Below are 18967 nucleotides of genomic sequence, written 5' to 3' on the forward strand. Positions count from 1 at the left end.
CTTGCCTTCAAGGAATATAGACTTAGAAGCAAAAACAGGTAACCACTCCTTATCTATTAATTCAACAAATGTTTATTGAGTACCAAGCACTGGGGAAATAGCAGGAAAGAAGTCAGACAAGGTCTCCTTTGGAGTTTACAGGCTCGTGGTGGAGAACACAGATATTAAACTCATAATTGTACAGGTAATTAAGTACCATTGTAGTTACTACAAAGGAGAAGTAGAGTGCCAACAAAGTCATTTGCCAGGGGCAGTGTTAGAGAATCAGCAGGACACCAGGAGAGAGCAAGCTGGGAAGAAAATGACAATGGGTAAGGACTCCAGAGTCAGCTCTGGGGCCCAGTGGGTGTCAGCAGGACTCAGGTCAGTGGGAAGCCAGTGCAAAGAGCACCCTGGACAAGTAGAACCCACTGACTAGATTGGCAATGAGTGAGCTGGACAGGTAAGACGGGGAGCAGATAGAGGAAGCCATCTCTCCCGGAAGTAAGAAAAGGCCTCATGGAAATGGGTCGGGCTCTCGGAGCCATCTTTTTTCTTTTGCTTTCTTGCTGACCAAGAATAATTATTGAGTACGCCATGCTGGAAGCATTAGTATATTATCTTATTTACCCACCAAGGTGGGTGTCATCACCCTCTAAGCAGACGAGGAGGCCAAACTCGGCAGTGTGCCTTGCCCCAGATCAGATGAAGCCCTTGTGTGGCTGAGAGGGGACTGGGACTCATATCTGCCGAACTGCTTAGCCACAGCATTCTACTGCTCAGTCCTGACTGTGGGAAGGCAGAGGCGGCTAGCTGGGAGGAACCCTGACCCACGGCGATGTTCTAGAAATCAGTGGGCATCTTGGGACTGTTTGGAGAGACAGACTCCCCCTGCTGGTCCAGAATACTCAGGTGGTGAGACAGGTGGGAGGGACACACCAGGAAGATCCCGGTGAGGGGAGCAAGAGTGAGGAAATCCCAAATAATTCATATAATTCATTGTTTTGTTTAAGGGATACTCATGTCTTACATGTGTCCTGTAAAGACTCCGACAGGTGCCAACACAGACAATAAGTTTTGCCAAACCCTGGGGATTTCAAAGCGGGCCAGAGCCATATAGCATAACTTGGCTCTGGCAGCAAGGGCCTCCTATGGAGAAGGAGAGGTTGGGATCAGATAACCTGGCTATCTTGACTCTTCAAGTGCTCAGGAATCTGGAATAGATGAAAAGTGGAGATTCGGGCCACAACTGTCCTAGAAAGGGGAGAAGAGGAAAGAAAGGGAAAGGAATTCACTTTACAAGCACTTCACACACTATCTAATATGTGACGTGGAAGGGAGGCTGGGTGATGTGTTTCAACCATGTGCCTTAAAAGAAGAGAAGGCAGAACACAGATATTGGCAAAAACCAGCAATCACTGTCGCAAATGCTCACCTCCATTATTGACGGCAAAATCCCTTGACTGGATTGAAGGTTAACCCCAGCACGAGGAAATGCGAATTCGATCGTTTCATAAACGCTGCTGGAGAAACTGGATAACTGTGAAATAAATTAAAATGAGGCCCATATATCACCCTCTGGACTCTTCTTGATTTCAGATAGGCTAAACCATTTAAAATGCCACAAAGATTATGGGAAAACAGTAACACATACACCCCAATTGTGGAGAAGTGACAATTTTCTAACTAAAATAAATTGGTAGGGATTATGACACAATCAGCTAAACAGCAAGAGCAGGGGACTGGAAAATATATGAGTTTAATGGCCAAAGTAGATGGGGGCATAATAGAAATTTAAGAGGGAAATACCCAATGGACAGATGACCAATAACACTTGGCACAAAGGTTAAATACTTAGAAACATTTTAGTCTGTATAGTCCATAATGACATACAAACAACTGCATTACATTCAGGAAGACCCTCTTACCAACAGATTTAGCAAAACTCAAAATGATGAGGTCCACTGCTGGTCTGTAGAGACAAAATAACTCACTCATGTGGGTGTGTGAATCGGCCCACTGGTCCTGAGGAAACCTGGTCTGACAAGATGATGCATTCCTGTGACCTTGGGTTCACTGAACTTGCTCTTGGGGAAAGATCTCAAGGAAACAACTCAAGAGGAATAGTAATTAGAGTGAGACTGCCCAGGAGTCTGCAGTTAAAAACTGGTTACCTAAAATTCTGTGTTCGGAATATTCTATTACCATAAGAAGTTCTTGCCTGGAGTCAGAGAGACGGGGAGCTCATCCCAAGTCCATCATTTAGCTGTGTAGACTTTAGATACGAGGTGTGATCAAACAATATGGTGAATGTTTAAAAGAAAATTATTACAGCAAAAGACATACTACTATTAATCCCCCTGTCGTGCAGGGTGTCAGGCGGGGTCTCTGGTCCTGCTCCCCACATAAGAACACAGGACATGGTGAAGCCAAAAAGGAACACCCACGGAGCCATCGAAAGGGGAGTCAAACCAATATATTCTCGCTGGCCGCTGGGCTGGAGACACAGGAAGCAGGATCTACATAATCTGCAACCCGCCGTCCTAACAGCAGTCCGCACTTGCCAGCCACCATCTTCTTGCTAGCCCCCATTCCTTTCTGCTAGCGTAGCCACAGCAGTTATATTAGTGGCCAATGGCTTATACAGCTGATGGCCAGCTAGCCACAGCTGCTGGCCATCTGATCACAGTTGATGGCCATTTACTACCCGAGCCAGCACCTTTCTATGTGAGGCCGAGAGCCTGGAAACTGCTTTTTGGGGCTTTGTCCTCACACCCCCTGAAAGTACTCCCCCTTGCTTTGAACACATCTCATTGTTCTTGCCACTTTGTGAAGTCTGGATCCTCTTTCGTGAGTATCTTTTGTTGTGTTGTCATGGCCCTGATTCAATTCAAAGCGTTTACCTGTCACGGTCATTTTGACTTTGGAGAAGAGCCGGAAGTCACATGGTGCTAGATCTGGTGAATAAGGTAGATGAGGACACACTGTAATGTTTTTTTGTTTTTCTTTAACTTTTATTTATTTTAAGTGTGTTTTTCCAGGACCCATGAGCTCCAAGCCAAGCAATTGTTTCAATCTGGTTGTGGAGGGTGCAGTTCACAGTGGCCCACCTGGGGATCCAACTGGCAACTTGTTAAGAGCACTGCGCTCTAACCAACTGACCTAACCGGCCGTCCCTCACCCTAAAGTTTTTATTTGACAGAAACTGCCATACTAGAAGCATACCAGAAGCGATAGGTGACGTGGAGTGTTGTCATGATGGAGGATAAAACCGTTTGCCCATTTTATGTTAATGCGTTGTGATACATGATTTATGGCACACTTTAAAACCGTAAAACTGTCTCAACCGTAGCCCACACCCAGCTGATTGCACTGAACAAGTTGAAACCTGTCACACACTGTTCCTAAGGTTCGATGCGCTGCTTTCCGTATTGAAGATCACTGCCTTCCCACTGGATGGCACTTGGCAGCAGCATTCACCATATTTTTTGGTAACACCTCGTATATCACTTACCCTCTGAGTCTCAGTTCCATCGTGGATAAAATGCAGATAATAATAGATGGCTACCTCCTGGGGTTGTGTATTAAAGGAGGTCATGTCTATAAAGTATCTACAAAGTGCCCTGCACAGAGTGTTTAACAAATGGTAGCTGTTGTTATTGGAAGATGACTACTGGGTGGATCCTGGAGAAAGTTCCTGTTTGCAAAGGATGAGGTGGCATCATGAAGTCTCAGCTTTAGATCTTAAACAGGAGCTGGTATCCTTGACTCCTAGTTTATTTTTATTACAAAGTCAGAAAAAGGAAAACAGACCTGTGCCAATTACTGAGGAGTCCACCAAAATGCAAAGGGGAGCTCTTTACAGGGTGTTAAATTCGCCAAAAGCGGAGAGTTACAGCGCTGGGCAAGGCTCCTCTCCCATCCCAGTGTCAAGGCTGGGGTGTCTCTAAGAATCTGGCAATGCACAGTTTTTTGAGACCTGTTCTGTGACAGGGGTTTTATAACCTCAAGTTCGGAATTTTTATCTCCGTTTTGAGGGAGAGAAAATCTGCCCAAGGTCTTACGTTAAGTGACCCTGTATGGCAGGTCCCCAGGCACATGTTCCTAGCCACTGCACCTTACGGCCTTCAGCTGCCCAGCCAGGCGCAGCTCGGGTGAAAGGCACGTGCCTGACCGGCTATGGGAGCCAGGGCCTCAGAAGAGGAGGGCTGAGCGCAGGCCCGGGTGACCGAGGGTGGAGGGTCTTGGCCTCTCACCCACTGCGCTCCAGGAGCCCCGGGGCGCGCCCCGCTGCGGAGCCCTCCTCCCGCCAGCAGGGGGCGCCGAAGAGACCGCGGGCGGGAGGCTTGGAGAGCGGAGCCGTTGTCACTCCCTCCCGGAGTCGGGACCAAGGCTGCCGCCCTCCCAGTCGTCCGCGGCGAGGCTCCGGGACGCGCCTGAGGCGGGACCCGGGACCCGGAGCCCCGGCAAGAAGCCCCCTCCGCAGCGCCACGCTCCGGGTCCGTGCCTGCCCGGAAGCGCTGGCGCCCAGGGGGCGGGGCTGGGAAGCGCTTCCGGGGGCGGGGGGTGAGGGCTGGGGCGGCAGCCGGAGCGGCGGGGACGGGCCTGGCGCCGGCGGCGGCGGAGGGAGCGCCGCGGGCAGGCGATGTGAGCGCGGCGCTCGCGGCAGGTGAGGAGCGCTGGCCAGCGGCGGCGGGCGGCGGGCGCGGCGCGGGCCGAGCCGTCGAGGCCGGAGACAGCCCCCGGCCGCTGTCCGGCTCCCTCTGGGCGCGGCGGGGCGGGAGCCTCCGCGCCTGGTCGGTCCGACGGGCCGGCCGGCTGCGCGGGCTGGAGCTGAGGCCGGGCGGGGTCGGGAGGCCCGGGGCACCTGCTCGGGGCAGGCGTGCGCCCCCGCGGGGCCAGCGTGCCCGGCCCGGAGTCCGGGTGCCGCTGGCAGGGCAGGGGGTCGCGCGCCGCCAACTGCCCCGGCTCCGCAGCCTCTGTCTCGGGCGTCGGGGGTCCCCGCTTCCGGGCCCGTGGCCCCTGGGCGCGCTCCCCTTTGTATGGGAGGCCGGATGGTTGAAACCCCTGCATCGCAGGGCCGACCGGCGGGGTTGGCCCTGCTGGCGGCTGCAGCCGAGCCCCTGCCCCGCGCCGCCGCCTGTTTTTCAGGTAAACAGGCGGCGGCGCGCCGTGCTTGGCCCCGGACGTCCCCATGGTCACTCGCGCCCTCAGCAGGTCCTGCCATCCGGCAGGGCTGGGCGGGCGCCGGGCCGGGGCTGCACACAGTGCCCTTCCAGGCTAGACGGCTGCGCTTTTCGGGTGGCGCTAGTCTGGGAGAGTCGGTCCTGAGGCTGTCAGCACGCCGCTGCCCCGCTGGGCCTCAGTTTCCCCATCTGATCAGCGAGGAGTTTAGAATCTCTCTCTAAAGACCCCGGCTCACTCGGCCGTTCTGCGTGTGTCTGAAGTTGGAAGGGCTGTCCCTGGTTCAAGCTGTTGGGCCGTTTCGCTGAAGACTTTTTGCAAATAGGGACTTTTCGGTCGCTTAATACACTTGGTTTCAGACGGGCTTTAAAATGATTCCAAGAGGCGTTTCTAAATGGGACCTTAATCGTAATTCATCTCTTGCTTTTGCTCCCAGTGGTAGTCAGTCACATCCCACTGAGTTCTTGCGTGCAAATTTTTGTTGTTGTTTATATTTGCCCATTTTCTCTTTGTTCCCTAGTGCAGGCCCTCTTTGCTTCACATCTGGGTTATTGCAACAGCTTCTTAGCTGGTCTCTGACTTTAGAAGTTCTCCCCACACCTCCCCCATCCTTCCTTTATGCTAATGCCAAACTTAACATAGGAAGTCAAAAAAAAGAGTGGAGTGTTTGCTTGCTTATTAAATGTCAAGATGCTGTTCCATGGAGTAGAAGACCCACGGCCCCCGGAGCAGCTTTACCCCGGGTGCTGAGACTTTACCTGTGAAAAGGTAATTGATTAGACAAGGCTGTGTGCTATAGAATTAAGAGGAAGGAGAGATGGAGGTCATTATAGGACGAGTGGTCAGGGAAGGCTTAGTGAGGGGGTGAGGTTGAGCTGGCTGTTGAAGGATGAGTAGGATTCAGGTAGGAAAAGAGCAATCATGCCCAGTGATCTTATGGAGTTTGTGAATAGACCAGTCTCCATGTAGAGAAGGGTTCATATAAGGAAGGGAATAGGAGGAAAGATTGGTTGGGCTAGTTCCTGAAAGAACTTGAATACTAGGCCAAAGTTGAAACTATTCTAAAGGCAGTGGTGAGGGCAGGAGACTGGGGGTGGTGGTTCATGATAATTTGCAGGAGGAAAGGGAGAGCTTAGAGGCCAGATCAGCCAAGAGGCCATGGCATTTGTACCACTCTTCAAAGCTAAATAGTCGCCTCTCGCCCGCGACGGTATGTCCAGCCATTGCCCACCCTGTCTCTTCAAGGCTGTCCTTGGTTCAGCCCCTCCTCACCTGCCTGAGCCTTATTCCCTGCCTCTCCATCTCCCAGTCTCTTCCCTTCGGAAGCTAGTTTATGACTGCCCCTAGGGTTTTGCTTCTGTTATTTCCCCTTCTTAAGTGCTGGCCTTCTTTTTCTTCTCAGTGTAAATTCTCCATTTCACTTCCTTCAAGCCCCTGCTGAAGATATACTTCCTCCAGAGGGTGTTCCCTGACTGCCCTACCCCCATGCCTTTGTGGCACTCGGAATCTAAAGCACAGGATTTAACATTTGTTCCTTGGTTATTGAACTGTTGTCCCAACGAGTGGGAGTTTTGGGGGGGCATTGTGTCTTAATACATCTTTCTGAGCCCTTGTAGTATCTAATACTATACCTGGATTTTTATAATAGGCTTTCAAATACTTCTTGATTTTTGTTAATCAATTTTTAACAATTAAAAAAAAATTTGCCCCCCCCTTAAAAGAGATTCTGTTATTACCAGTTTTCTCTGTCATATATCATTCATATCTAATACTGCCATTCAAAGTGGATATTTTCAATTTTCATTCTTTAGGGTGCTAATAACATAAAATGAGTCCTTGAAACATTAAAATGTTTACTCTTGATTATGGGAAAAGAAAAAAATTCAAGTCATTCTGCGGTTGGAGGCTGTGGGAGAAGAAAGCCCATCAGCTTTGGAATCAGACAGGCCTGCGTTTGAATCTCATCAAGCCTATTTACTAGCTATGTGAACTTGGGCAATTTATATAATGCCTCTGAGCCTCTTTTCTCATCTGTAGTGTGGGGATAAAATCCACTTCCTAGGGTTGCTGTGAATTTAAAAGTGAAAAAAGTATATGAAGGAGGTAGCAAAATTTGCAGCACCTAGTAACTGCTTAATACATTTTTATCATCGTCATCATCATTATTAATATTAGGTGTAAATATATTAAGGTGCAGAAATGATAGGCTGCTGAACCTCAATGTATCTACTGAGGTTCTACTGAGACATGATTTCTGCATGTCTCTGGATCCTGCTTCTACCTTCCAGCTGAAGCTCTCATCAGAAATGCCAGTATGGTGGATCTAGAATGCCATCATTATGTCTTATTCCCATCACTTTTCATGTTACTTTAGTTTAAATTCTGCTTAGTATTTTTCAAACTTATTAATTGTGTCCATTTAATGTTTTGTAGCTGACAAACTGCTGACTTTAGCTTTAGTGAAGGTCATCAACTGAATGCAGTTGAATTTCTAATGGTTATTTTCTGATTAATAATGATGGCCTGGGAAAACCTCATGGAAGAAAGCAATTCAAGGTGAGCTTTTCTAATCCTTTTGTCATAAGAGGTGGAACTGAATGTATTTTCCAGGTCCAGTGTCCCCTGAAGTGCCAGCAGTAAACAATACAAGCACTCCTTGACATTTTTGAGTTCTTTGAAGAAAACTTATTCTTTCACCAGAAGCAAATCTTTCTAATTCGTGATTCGAATTTGAAGCATCTAGTCGCCCATTTCATAGATAGAAGTAAAAAGAATGGACGTTATGCAGAGAAATAGTCGCAAACTACTCAAAATACCAGCAGATTGTCTCCCCTTCATCATCACTGTGTTGGTATAATGATGCATCCTTAAGTGAGACTTCTCTTTCCAAGTTCATCAGTAAGAGTCTGGCACCAATGAAAATCCTGCATCTCACCCATGTGCCTGGATTAAAATCTTATTCTTACAGGAGATACGAATTCCGGCTCTGGAGACTGACAAATCTAGGTTCAAATCCCGACTCAGCCCGTCTTAGAGACCTTGGGAAAGGTTCTTAGCCTCTCTGAGTTTGTTTCGTTGTCTGTAGAATGGGGACAGGTGCGGTGTCTATCTCATCATGCTGTGGGGAACATTCAGTGAGCAGGTAAAGAGCTTACTTAGCATACAGTACACAGAAGCGGCTCAGTAACTTGGTTTTTGACATTGCCAGTAAGGCTGAAGAGGCCGTTCCTTTCCTGCCTGAAAAGCTCAGAAGAAGCTTCTAATGTTTGCAGTGACTGAAAGACAAACCCTGCTGTCAAACCAAACCACACTCTCGGGATGAGTGCGTCTGAGTAGACTTGGAGAATGTAAATGCCTTGATAAGAAATCTAACAGTTTGGATAAAAATGTTCTTTCAGGCTCACATGAATTAATGCAGTAAGAACTCTAGACTTGTTTTCTTTTAAATTAGGATAAGTGCTTCATGAATATCCATCACGGAATGCCATTTTATTTATTTTTTTCTTGCCTGGGGTTTCAGCAACACCAGAATGTTTCTTGCAGCCCTGGCGTTATTCGGCGGCCGCTTCCTAAAGGATTAAATTGTAGTTGGTGACAGCTCAATTTTCATTTTGATTTAGACCCAGGCAGAAATACCTACAAAAGTTATTTTTATATCGTTGTTACTGTCATCCCTGGTGCTTCCATCTGTGGTCTTTTTAGTGACTTTGTCTGAGAATGAAAGTTGGGGATCTTCAGGTCTGGGGTGCCTGGTAGGGAAAGCCTCGTCGGAGTTGCGTCTCCGGTATCGGCAGGTGACTCAAGCCAGCAGGTGCACGCCTGGCTCTGGAGCCCTGAGCATCTTGGTTGAGAATAATGGGTACCTCCCAGGGCCTTAAACAGCTTCCAGATTTGTAACCTCACTTTCCTTTCTTGGAAGAGTCACTGAGTGTTTTAAAACAAAGTGGAGCCAGTTAGAGTGTTGATGGGCGAAAGGGGACTGGACCATCTTGTTAGGTATTGGGCAGAGACAGTCCCACGCGGTTGGGTCTTCAGCAGGAAGAGTTGAAAGCTTAGGGTGCAGCTATGGTGGCATTTGTGGATTTTGAGCCACCACCTTGCTTTAGGTTGTCAGCTGACAGACGCTGAGCCTCTCTCTGCCAGACACACTTCTAGGCTCTGGGCGCACAGTTCCTGGTCTCAGAGCGCTGACCGCCAAGAGTGAGAGCTCAGCAGCACGGGACGCTCAGAACGCAGCCCATCTCTAACTGCATAGGATGTACACTTTTGTTCTGCTTGTCATTATGGGGAACCGGCCCCAGGGCTTTACCCGAGAAAGGGGATGTCAAGGCCCATGGGGGTGTTTTGCCCAGATGACATTTAAGTGTCCTTTATTATCTTTAGGTTCTCTTCAAAAATGTCTCAGCAGTATGAGAAGTTGTCACTGGTTTTGATTTTCATTTTATAGTTTCCGTATAGCTTAAAAGAACGCATGATGCAGAATTGTACTAGTCATTGAAATGATGTGTTAAGGAGAGGGTTAGGTGTGGATGTTACCTTTTTCAGGAGGTACCAGGTTACAACACTGCTTTTATAGGAGCAAACACCTTTTCTGTAATCAGCTATCTTTTTTCTGTCTTCTCTACTGAGCTAACCTCTTCTTACCACATCCATCCTCAGTTGGAACAGCGTTCGGTTACTCCCAAGTGGTATCTCCAGGTCTGATGTTTCTCGGTAGCTCCAGCCCCGTACTTCCCACTGCTTGTCGGACAGCTCTACCCAGGTGCTCGATGGGCACCCGGAACTCATTTTGTCTGAGGTTGAACAACTTGCGTCCCAGAATGGATAGCATCCCTCAGTCTCCAAGCCCTGTTCAGGCCTTCTCTGGACCCATGTTCAAATTGGTTGCTGCCAGATTCGGTTGGAGTTTTCTAATCTAGCATTCAAGGTTCTCCACATTCCAACTGTGGTACCCCTCTTTCCCACATCAACCCTTGTACCTGCGCCCTGGCCACCACCCCAGACGCCATACATTTACACTCTGCTGTTCTCTGCTCTTGCCATTCCTTCCATCTGGAGTGTTCTTTCTGTTCCATTTGAAATGCAAAATCCTGTTCAGATATTACTTCCACCATGAAGTTTTTCGTTGTTCTATTTTGATTTTTAAAAATCCCTTTGGTCAAAAATAGTCAGCCTTATCATTGCTCCTCATAGTTCTTCTTTTCTGCCTCCATAATTGCTTGATGGCTGTAATTTACAGCCTATCTTTCTCTGGATTCTTTTTTTTTGTTTTTTGTGTTTTTTTTTCCCCCTCTGGATTCTTTGGTTTAAAAAATTATGTATTTTTAAATAAAATCCTTAGAAAAAATCTTTTAGCAAGAATAACACAGCTATGCGATAAAAAAATTCAAAAACACAATATAAAGTCTGTTTCTCTTCCCTCTCTCCAGTCCTTAATCCTTGTTCCAAGAAGTCACCAACATTACTAGTTTCATGTGATTCCTTCCAGAATGGCTACAGCAGCATGTACTTATTTTTTTAAGAAAAGTACACGAAGGGAATCACATATATACATACGTATTGTTTGTATCTTGCTGGTTTGGGCCAAATATTAGACCTCTTTTCTTGTCAAAGCATACAGATCTATTTCATTTTTAATGGCTGCATAGTGCTTCATTGCTGACGGGTTTTTTGGGACCAAGTCTCCTCTTGTGGATTTTGAGATTGTTTCTCTCTCTCTCTCTCTCTCTCTCTCTCTCTCTCTCTCTCTCTCTCTCTCTCTCTCTCTCTCTCTCTCTCTCTCTCTCTCGCGCGCGCGCGCGCGCGCGCGCAAGTAAAAGTGCTCAGTGGACGTCCTTGTTACATATATCCTAACAAACTTTTGCAAGTACTGTGTGTTTGTAGGCTCAATTCCTAGCAGTTAGTTGTGGATCAAATGGTAAATGCCTCTTACATTTTGATCAAATTTACCAGATTGTCTCTCAGGATTACACTTGCCAGTCCTTTTAAAAAGTACGCAAGTCTGGGTTACAAATGGTGTCTCATTTTCCCTTTGTAATTCACATGTCTTTAGTCATGAATAAAGCTAAACATATTTTTATATGTGGTTTTTTTCGGTCATTTGTCTTTTCTTTGAACTGTACGTATCCTTTGCCCCTTCTTCCGGAGGATTTTCTGTGTCACCTCAATCTGTTTGATTAATGATATAAATTAAGGAATTTGGAAAGTAGCCCTCTGTCAAATGTGCACATTTCCTCACTATGTCGTATATCTTTTGGCTTTTAAAGGGAGGATTATTTTTTTGGCGTAAACTTCTATGTTGTCAAATGTGTTTGTCTTTGCCTTTGGCTTCTGGGATTTATGTGATGCTTGGAAAGGCCTTTATACCATTATTATAAAAAAATTCATTCATGCTTTTAGTTATTTTTTGGTGATAATCAAGTCTTTTTTAAATACTGTCCTAAGAATCAAATGGCACTAAGTGGAAAATAAGAGGACCCTCTTTATATTCTCTGGTGCTTTCTCAGAAATTGCTAAACATGCAACACCTTCGAAAACTCGGAGAGCTGTATTTCCAATAATTGGGTGTTTTATGTTACATGAATCTGCAGTGTTATACATAAGGGCAGTTGTTGCCTTTTTGCTCTTTTGCTCAAAATTTAGTGGGAGGGGGAGGGTGAAAGGAAGAGCAGAGTATTGATTAACTGGTGTCTGTTCACCGCTTAGGAGTTTAGGATTAGCGTGTCTGTAGATTATGGTCAGCTGGTTTCCCTGTCTTTGCGAAGTGGCTTTTTTATTCTAAAGCTCCATCAGGTAAAATGCATTTATTCTTAGCGAGCTTTGAAACTTGAGCTTTGAAACGTGGATTACAGGCATCATTCCCCCGTTTGTTGCATTTCAGAACAGTCTCTTCAGGGTGTGGTGATATGTTCTGGAGCTTTTTTTAGGGGTGGGATCTTACAAAGATTTCCAGCAGCTTTACTTGATAAGCCTTGTTGTCATATGGTCTTGCACCAGATCTTAGTTTCCTTTTCAGAACATGCATGCATGTGTCTGTCTAGGCCCCCTCCTTCACTTTTTACTTCAGGCCGATGGGAGGCTGGCTTGTCTGGTGATTTGCAGGACAGTTCCCCTCTCTGCTGTGGTTGTGCCGACAGAGCCTCGCTGGGGAAACGGCCTCCCAGGACTCAGTCCGCCTTCACTCCACAGCGTGTCCATTTTCTTCCCGAACCTGTTCGCCCTCTGCTCCTCATGGTTCTGTGTTGGCCCTGGCCTGAGCGGCGCCGCTGCTGGCCGCGGTGCTTGGACCGTCCCCGAGAGCCGCTCACAGTCTGCTCTCGCTTGGTGAAGTCTCAGGGCTGCTTTGAATTCTGTTGAACTTGGGCTGAACCTGTGTCTTCTTGGCAGCGTCTGCTGCCTGTGACTTTCACCTTCAGACATTAAAAGAACCAGTTACTTGAGCCCTAGCTCAGTGGTTTCTAATTAGTTGAGGCTTTAGCATATAAAGATAGCTGTTTACTTAAAGCAGGTAAAATCAGCCAAGCCTGGGGCTCTGCGGGGGTGGGGTGGGGGGGGCGGTTAAAAGCTGTGAATATGGAAGACAGGATTCTTCAGCTGAAGGGCCAGCTGCCTGGGACTTTTTTTCTGAGCCCTTTCCTCTACTGGTGATTTTGATCTAGAAAAGAGGGAGATTTGGATCTAGAAAGAGGGTGCTGTAGTAAATTCCTAGAGCTGAAGTTGCTTGGTGTGTATTCCTAAAATGCACTCCCAGGAAGCAGCAGGAGCCTGGGCAGCAATGGGATTTCTGTCACCTGTCCTTGTCCAGTTTTCTGGCTGCCACCCTCAGGCAGGAATGTAAGCTGCCTTTTCCTCAGCCCTTCCTGCCTCCCTCTTGTAGGCCTCCCTTCCCCCTGGGCCAGACTAAACCAGGACGAGGGCTTATTGCTTAGAAGGTCTAGATGGGCAGCCTTTGGATCAGTCCTGGGAAAGGTAGCCTCTGAGAGCCTCAGTTTCCTCATTGCTAACGTAGTGCCTTCTGGGGGAAGGTTGAGAGGATTTAGGCAGCGAGGTGCAGAAGGCCTTGACGAGCCGTCCCCAGCCTGGTTCAGGCAGTCGGTGAATGTTGCTTATTGATGATGGTGACAGACTTTCCCAAGTGGGGTCCTGTGGGAGGTGCCAGTGATCCCCTCCTACAGTTGCTGAGGCCAGTGTGGAAGTGGCCCACGTGGAAGTGGACGCATGTCTGGACTGCCTGCCTCAGAGGCCGTCCTTCCCAGGACCCACTGCTGAGACCAGTGGTGGCGGAGTCTCATCAGCTGACCATGGCAGAGGCTGTGTGTGAGGGGAAAGCTGCTTTTAGGCGTGTGAAAGTATTCTCAAATTAAAGTAATTGGAAGAGCAGGAAGTTTGGCCATTGGTTAAATGAGACCTGCGAAACAGTAAAGAGGCTGACAAATTTGAACTTCCCAACAGGGCATTTCAACGATATCCTCTCCATGTATGTTTATTAAAAAAAGTATTTCACATTCTTATCCAAAGTATAGCTTTTACAAACAAACACAAAATAAGTATTGTTAAAATATGTATTAATGGTATTGAAGAAAAATAGCTTACATGCTTTTTTAAAAATTAAAATATAGCGATATAAATGTCTAATTTGGGGATGGTTTTTTGCTTCATGCAATATGACAGAAAGACCAGTGACTAATTTGCTTAATTAAAGCTACTGATGTATTTAGTGAGTGGAATAATCAAATTCACTATTGTTTTCTCAAGCAGCTGCAAACTTAGTCTACATGAAAAGCTAATATAAATCACTTCTCTGCATTATCAAAAGTGAATCCGACTCCCATATCTCTCTGCGTTGGAAGGCATCTGTATTAAGCTTGTATCAAACCGCAAGACTGGGCCTCTTTCTTGTTCATTTTTGAATTCCCTTTGGTTTTGTGCATGCAGAAGATTGAAATCGAATGAGTATGTCATATAAATGTAGAAAAATAATTCAAATTCCCAGTTAGTATGCCCCTTAGTGATTGTGGTGAGATCTAATATGGATTTGCAGCATGTATGACAAAAGGCTAATTTCCTTAATTTGCAAAGAGTTCTGACAGTTCAATAAAAAAGGCAAATATGGGCAAAGGATATGAAGGCAATTCTAAGACGAATTACCATTAAACATGATAAAAGATGATCAGCCTCATTTATAATTATGTTAATGCACATCAGAACAATGAAATACCGTTTTTTGTTTTGTTTTGTTTTTAACTGGGGAAGGGGAACAGGACTTTATTGGGGAACAGTGTGTACTTCCAGGCCTTTTTTCCAAGTCAAGTTGTCCTTTCAATCTTAGTTGTGGAGCGTGCCGTTCAGCTTCAAGTTGTTGTCCTTTCAGTCTTAGTTGTGGTGGGCGCAGCTCAGCTCCAGGTCCAGTTGCCGCTAGTTGCAGGGGGCGGAGCTCACCATCCCTGGCGGGAGTCGAACCGGCAACCTTGTGGTTGAGAGGACATGTTCCAACCAACTGAGTCATCCGGGAGCCCAGCAGCAGCTCAGCTCAAGGTGCCGTGTTCAATCTTAGTTGCAGGGGCACTGAACACCATCCCTTGCAGGACTCGAGGAATTGAACCGGCAACCTTGTGGTTGAGAGCCCACTGGCCCATGTGGCAATCGAACCAGCAGCCTTCGGAGTTAGGAGCACGGAGCTCCCGCCTGAGCCACCGGGCCGGCCCGGAGAAAATGGTCCCTACCGTTTTTAACCTATCAGTTTGGCAAAAGTGAGAAAGTTTAATACCCATTGTTGGCAATTATGGGGGGAACAGGCAGTTCCCATGTGCTGTTTGTGGAAAGATAGTTGCTGCCCCCTTTTGGGATGTCATTTGGCATTATTGATCAAAATGGAAAACGAACCCAAAACTTCCTCTGCTAGGAAGAAATACTATGACTATTTAAACTATTTCCTGCTTTGGTATCAGTTGGGGACTGGTTAAGTACAGTGTGATCCACAGAGTAGTATGAAGTCGGGAATGATGGTGAAGTAGGTGAGGGTGTGCTGCTATGGAAGGATTGTAAGGTGTATTAAATACATTTTAAAAAGCAGAGTACAGAACAGTTTACGCTAATAGATGTTTACAATTTTCTCTGAAAGAGCACCCCAAAACTCTTACCAGTGATTATCTTTGGGAAGAGGAACTGGGAAAGCGTTTTGCTACTCATTTTATATTTTTCTGTACTGTGGTTTGAAGTTCGACCACATGCATGTATTTTATTTTAGAGATAAATTAAACATTGATGTAACGTAGGTGTAGGCCCTCTGACATTCCAGGCAGGGGAGCAGTCAAGACCTACAAGAAACCAATGAGTAGCCCATGCTGGGAAACTGCTGCTACAGAGTGGAGGGTCGTACTTGAACTTGATGTCTCTGTAAGAGAGTATGACTTCCTCTACCTTGGGACCACTGGACCTGAGAAATCAGGTCACCGGGTGTAGGTAGCACTTGTGGTTTAATTATGTCTTTTACTCCTCTTAGCCTGGACTTAAATTCCCTACAAATTCCCTGCGTTTCAGTCTTTTAGAAGCTCTTAAGAGTGTTTCTTAACAGCTTTAGGCAGGAGTCTTTGAATCTCATTGTCACTACCAAAAGGAAGTGTTAAGTAAAGGAGAGGAGAATGAAGCCCTTCCTTTCTCATTTTGCAGAAAAATGGAATCCCTCTCAGGTGTTAATCATGATCTTTCGTTTATCTCTTCAGTGTTTTTCTTTCATGTCTAGTTCTCTACTTTTCTTATGAGAAGAAGATAAAAAGCCACATACAAGAGGAAGAAGCCTCATTGTGAAACTATTTTCAATTTTACAGACTCTTTTCAGAAATGCTTTATTATTTTCCCTTTTCTGCTGTTTTTTTTGTCCAGGACTCTGCACCTTTAAAAAGCCTGAACCCACCTTCCTTGTGCCTTTTAATTCCAAAAGTCACTGTGTACACAGTCTTGTGTCATGGAAATGCCATAATGAATAGGTAACATTTGGACACTTGGCAGGTGACAGGCAGTATCTGTGTTTCTAGAAGGCAGCACAACCTCTGGAACCAGACTAGGGTCATCTATTAGCTGTGGGACTTTTGGCAAGTGTCTTCATTTCCTATTTCTTCATCTATAATAATGGGAACAATCAGAGCATTTCCCTCAAGAGGATCAAATTAATTAACATATAAGGTGTTTAGCACAAGGTATGTACTCATTATATGTAAGCTATTATAGCACATTCACTGCATGAATTTCCCTCATTTCATTATTAAGCAGTAGTGTTGGGAAGTAGTTCTTCCAAGACCTTTTCTTGATAAATCAGTTAACTGGCTTGTCCAAGGCCACATAGCTATGTAAGTGTTTTTGTTATTATTTGTATTAGAAAGTGGCAGAGCCAGGGTTCATATCCAGCAGGGTTCACATCCAAGTCTAACTTCAAAGCCAGTTCTCTTTGTTACCCCATCCTGCGTCCCTAAAAAGAGTATAATAACTAACCTTGATTTTACCATGTGCCAAGCAGCCACTGCTCAGTGCTTCCTACTTCCTTCATATATTCCTCATAATAACCCATGAGGCAAGGACTACTATTATTCCTATTTTAAAGATTAAAAAACTGAACTTGGAAAGGTTCTAAAGTACCTTGCCCATGGTTTTACAAGTGGAAAGCAGGTATCATTTGAACCCAGATCTGACCCCAAATTCATTTTCCTAATGGTTTTATTATCTTTTCTTACCTTTTAAAAACTGGATGAGATATCTTAAAATTTTTTAAATGTTTCTTGTTTTTAATAAGTAATGCATTCACATAGTTAGAAATTTTAAGAGTCTGAAAAGATTACTGAAAAGATTACTGAAAAGTAATAGGCCTTCCAGCTACCCTGTCCCCCTCGCAAGAGACAGTTGAGGTTGTCTTAGTATATCATTCCAGAAATAGTCGGCGCTTGTCCATGTATGTGTGTATTGACACACGGTGTGTGTGTTCTCATATCGCTTTATACAGAGCGGACGAGTACGTACTGTCCTGCACCTTACGCTTTCCTTCAGCAGTGTAGCGTGGTGATGATTTCATTTGTGCCAAAGAGCTTCCTCATCTGTTTTTTTCTAGCTGTCCAGTAGTCTTTAGTGTGGATGGACCATCATTTATTAACCAGTCCCCTCGTGATAGGCATTTAGTTTGTATTGACTCTTTTGTTGTTATTAACAATGTGGTAGTAAATTCCTAGGACTAAAATTGCGCAGCCCTGGGGGATGTGCGTTTGTAATGTGGTGGGTATTACTAAATGCCCTCCAAAGTATTTGTACCACCTACACTCTTTCAATATTGTTTCTGTGTATATGTAATGTCTGTATATGCATACATACTTTTAGAAATATCCTACCTTTATTGTTACCTGATTTATTTTTACCGGCTTTAAGAGGTATAACTCACATATCATAAAATTCACCCATCTTAAGTATACAATCAGTGATTTTTGGTAAATTTATGAAGTCATACAATTATTGCCATAATCTAGTTTTAGACCATTTGTATTATCCAGAAAGATCCCTCCTCATTGGCAGTTGATCTGTTAACCTGATTTTTTTGCTGTGTTATTAAATATCCATTCAGCAAATATTTATTGTCAGGCAGGAATCTGGCAGATAGTTACTAAAACAGATAAAAATCCCTGCCCTTGTGGGGTTACAGTTTGTGGACCTAACTTTGTATTCTTCTGTAACATCATTTTAATAAAGACATAGTATTCAGCATATAGGTGTACTATATTTTAATAATTCCCTTATCGTTGGACATTTAGGTTGTTTCCATTGTTTTGCTATTGTAATTTAATGTATTTGTGGATAAATTCTTGTGCTATATTCATGATTTCTTTTATGATAGAGAGTGCTGAATCGAGAGAAATGCCCATTTTAAAGCTTTTGTTATATTTGTCTCCCAGGAGTATATGAGAGCAGCCCTCTCCCTATAACACTGCCAGCCTGGGTTGTGTTTTTAAGTCTTGCCAATTTGAGAAAGAAGAATATGTCTAATGTTAATTTTTATTTCTTTGTTTATTGATGAAGTTGTTAAGGATTTTATCAATGTTTAAAGGCTGTTTTAATTTTTATTTAGCCAAGTATTCACATTCTTTGCCTATTTTTCAGTTATTATATTTGGCTTTTATTGATTGTAAGAGTTTTATACTTCTCTGCCATATATACTGTATTTTTCATAATTTGTCCTTTTTGATAAAAGGTATTTTTTATATGCGCAAAAGTTTTTACTTAATAGTTAAGTCTGTGTTTCTTCTTCTGGCATCTGTCATAGTGTGCTTAAAAATGCATTCTCTAGAAGCTATTTTTGGGTATGTTGTGAAGAAGGGATCTAACTTTATTTGTATTATCCAAGCAGCATCTATTTCAAGAATTCTTCCTTTTTCACTGATTGCAAATGGCCCATGAGGCCCATCTGGTCTGATTTCTTCCTGCCTTGACAGCACCACGTGGCCTCTGAACCTTCCTCTGCACCTCATCCCAATTGTACCATGATACCCCAACATTTCCTGCCTTCCTGACTGAGGCTCTCATCTTTGTACATGTGATTCCTTCTGTCTGGAAAACTGGAAGATTTCCCTACAGCAACCACCACTCCCACCATGTCTGGCTAACCTTTACTCATCCTTCAGGTCTCAATTGAAATATCATTTGTCCAAGTGGCCTTCTCTGACCACTCCCGCATTTTGAAAGATCTCATAGCTTTTGTTGCAATTTACAACAGGAGAATTACAGCTCTCCTGGATCTCCTGGCATGTTGAAGACAGTACATACTTACCAA

At 45.0% G+C, this 18967-nt stretch overlaps 1 protein-coding gene across 2 annotated transcripts in view; it reads left to right on the plus strand.

Annotated features, from left to right (window-relative positions):
* Positions 1-18967, plus strand: part of ZBTB34 (zinc finger and BTB domain containing 34) — a 40926-nt gene that overhangs the window by 12392 nt on the left and 9567 nt on the right. Inside the window, exon 1 of one of the 2 annotated variants that reach the window (XM_081067245.1) lies at positions 4580-4648. The exons of the other annotated variant lie outside the window; for it this stretch is intronic. The gene's annotated coding sequence lies outside the window, so the exon portion shown is untranslated. Of the gene's footprint in view, positions 1-4579; positions 4649-18967 lie in introns of those variants that run through there. 2 annotated transcript variants of the gene reach the window in all.

The sequence above is a fragment of the Rhinolophus hipposideros genome, assembly GCF_964194185.1.
Source record: "Rhinolophus hipposideros genome assembly, chromosome: 11".
NCBI classification, from domain to species: Eukaryota; Metazoa; Chordata; class Mammalia; order Chiroptera; family Rhinolophidae; genus Rhinolophus; species Rhinolophus hipposideros.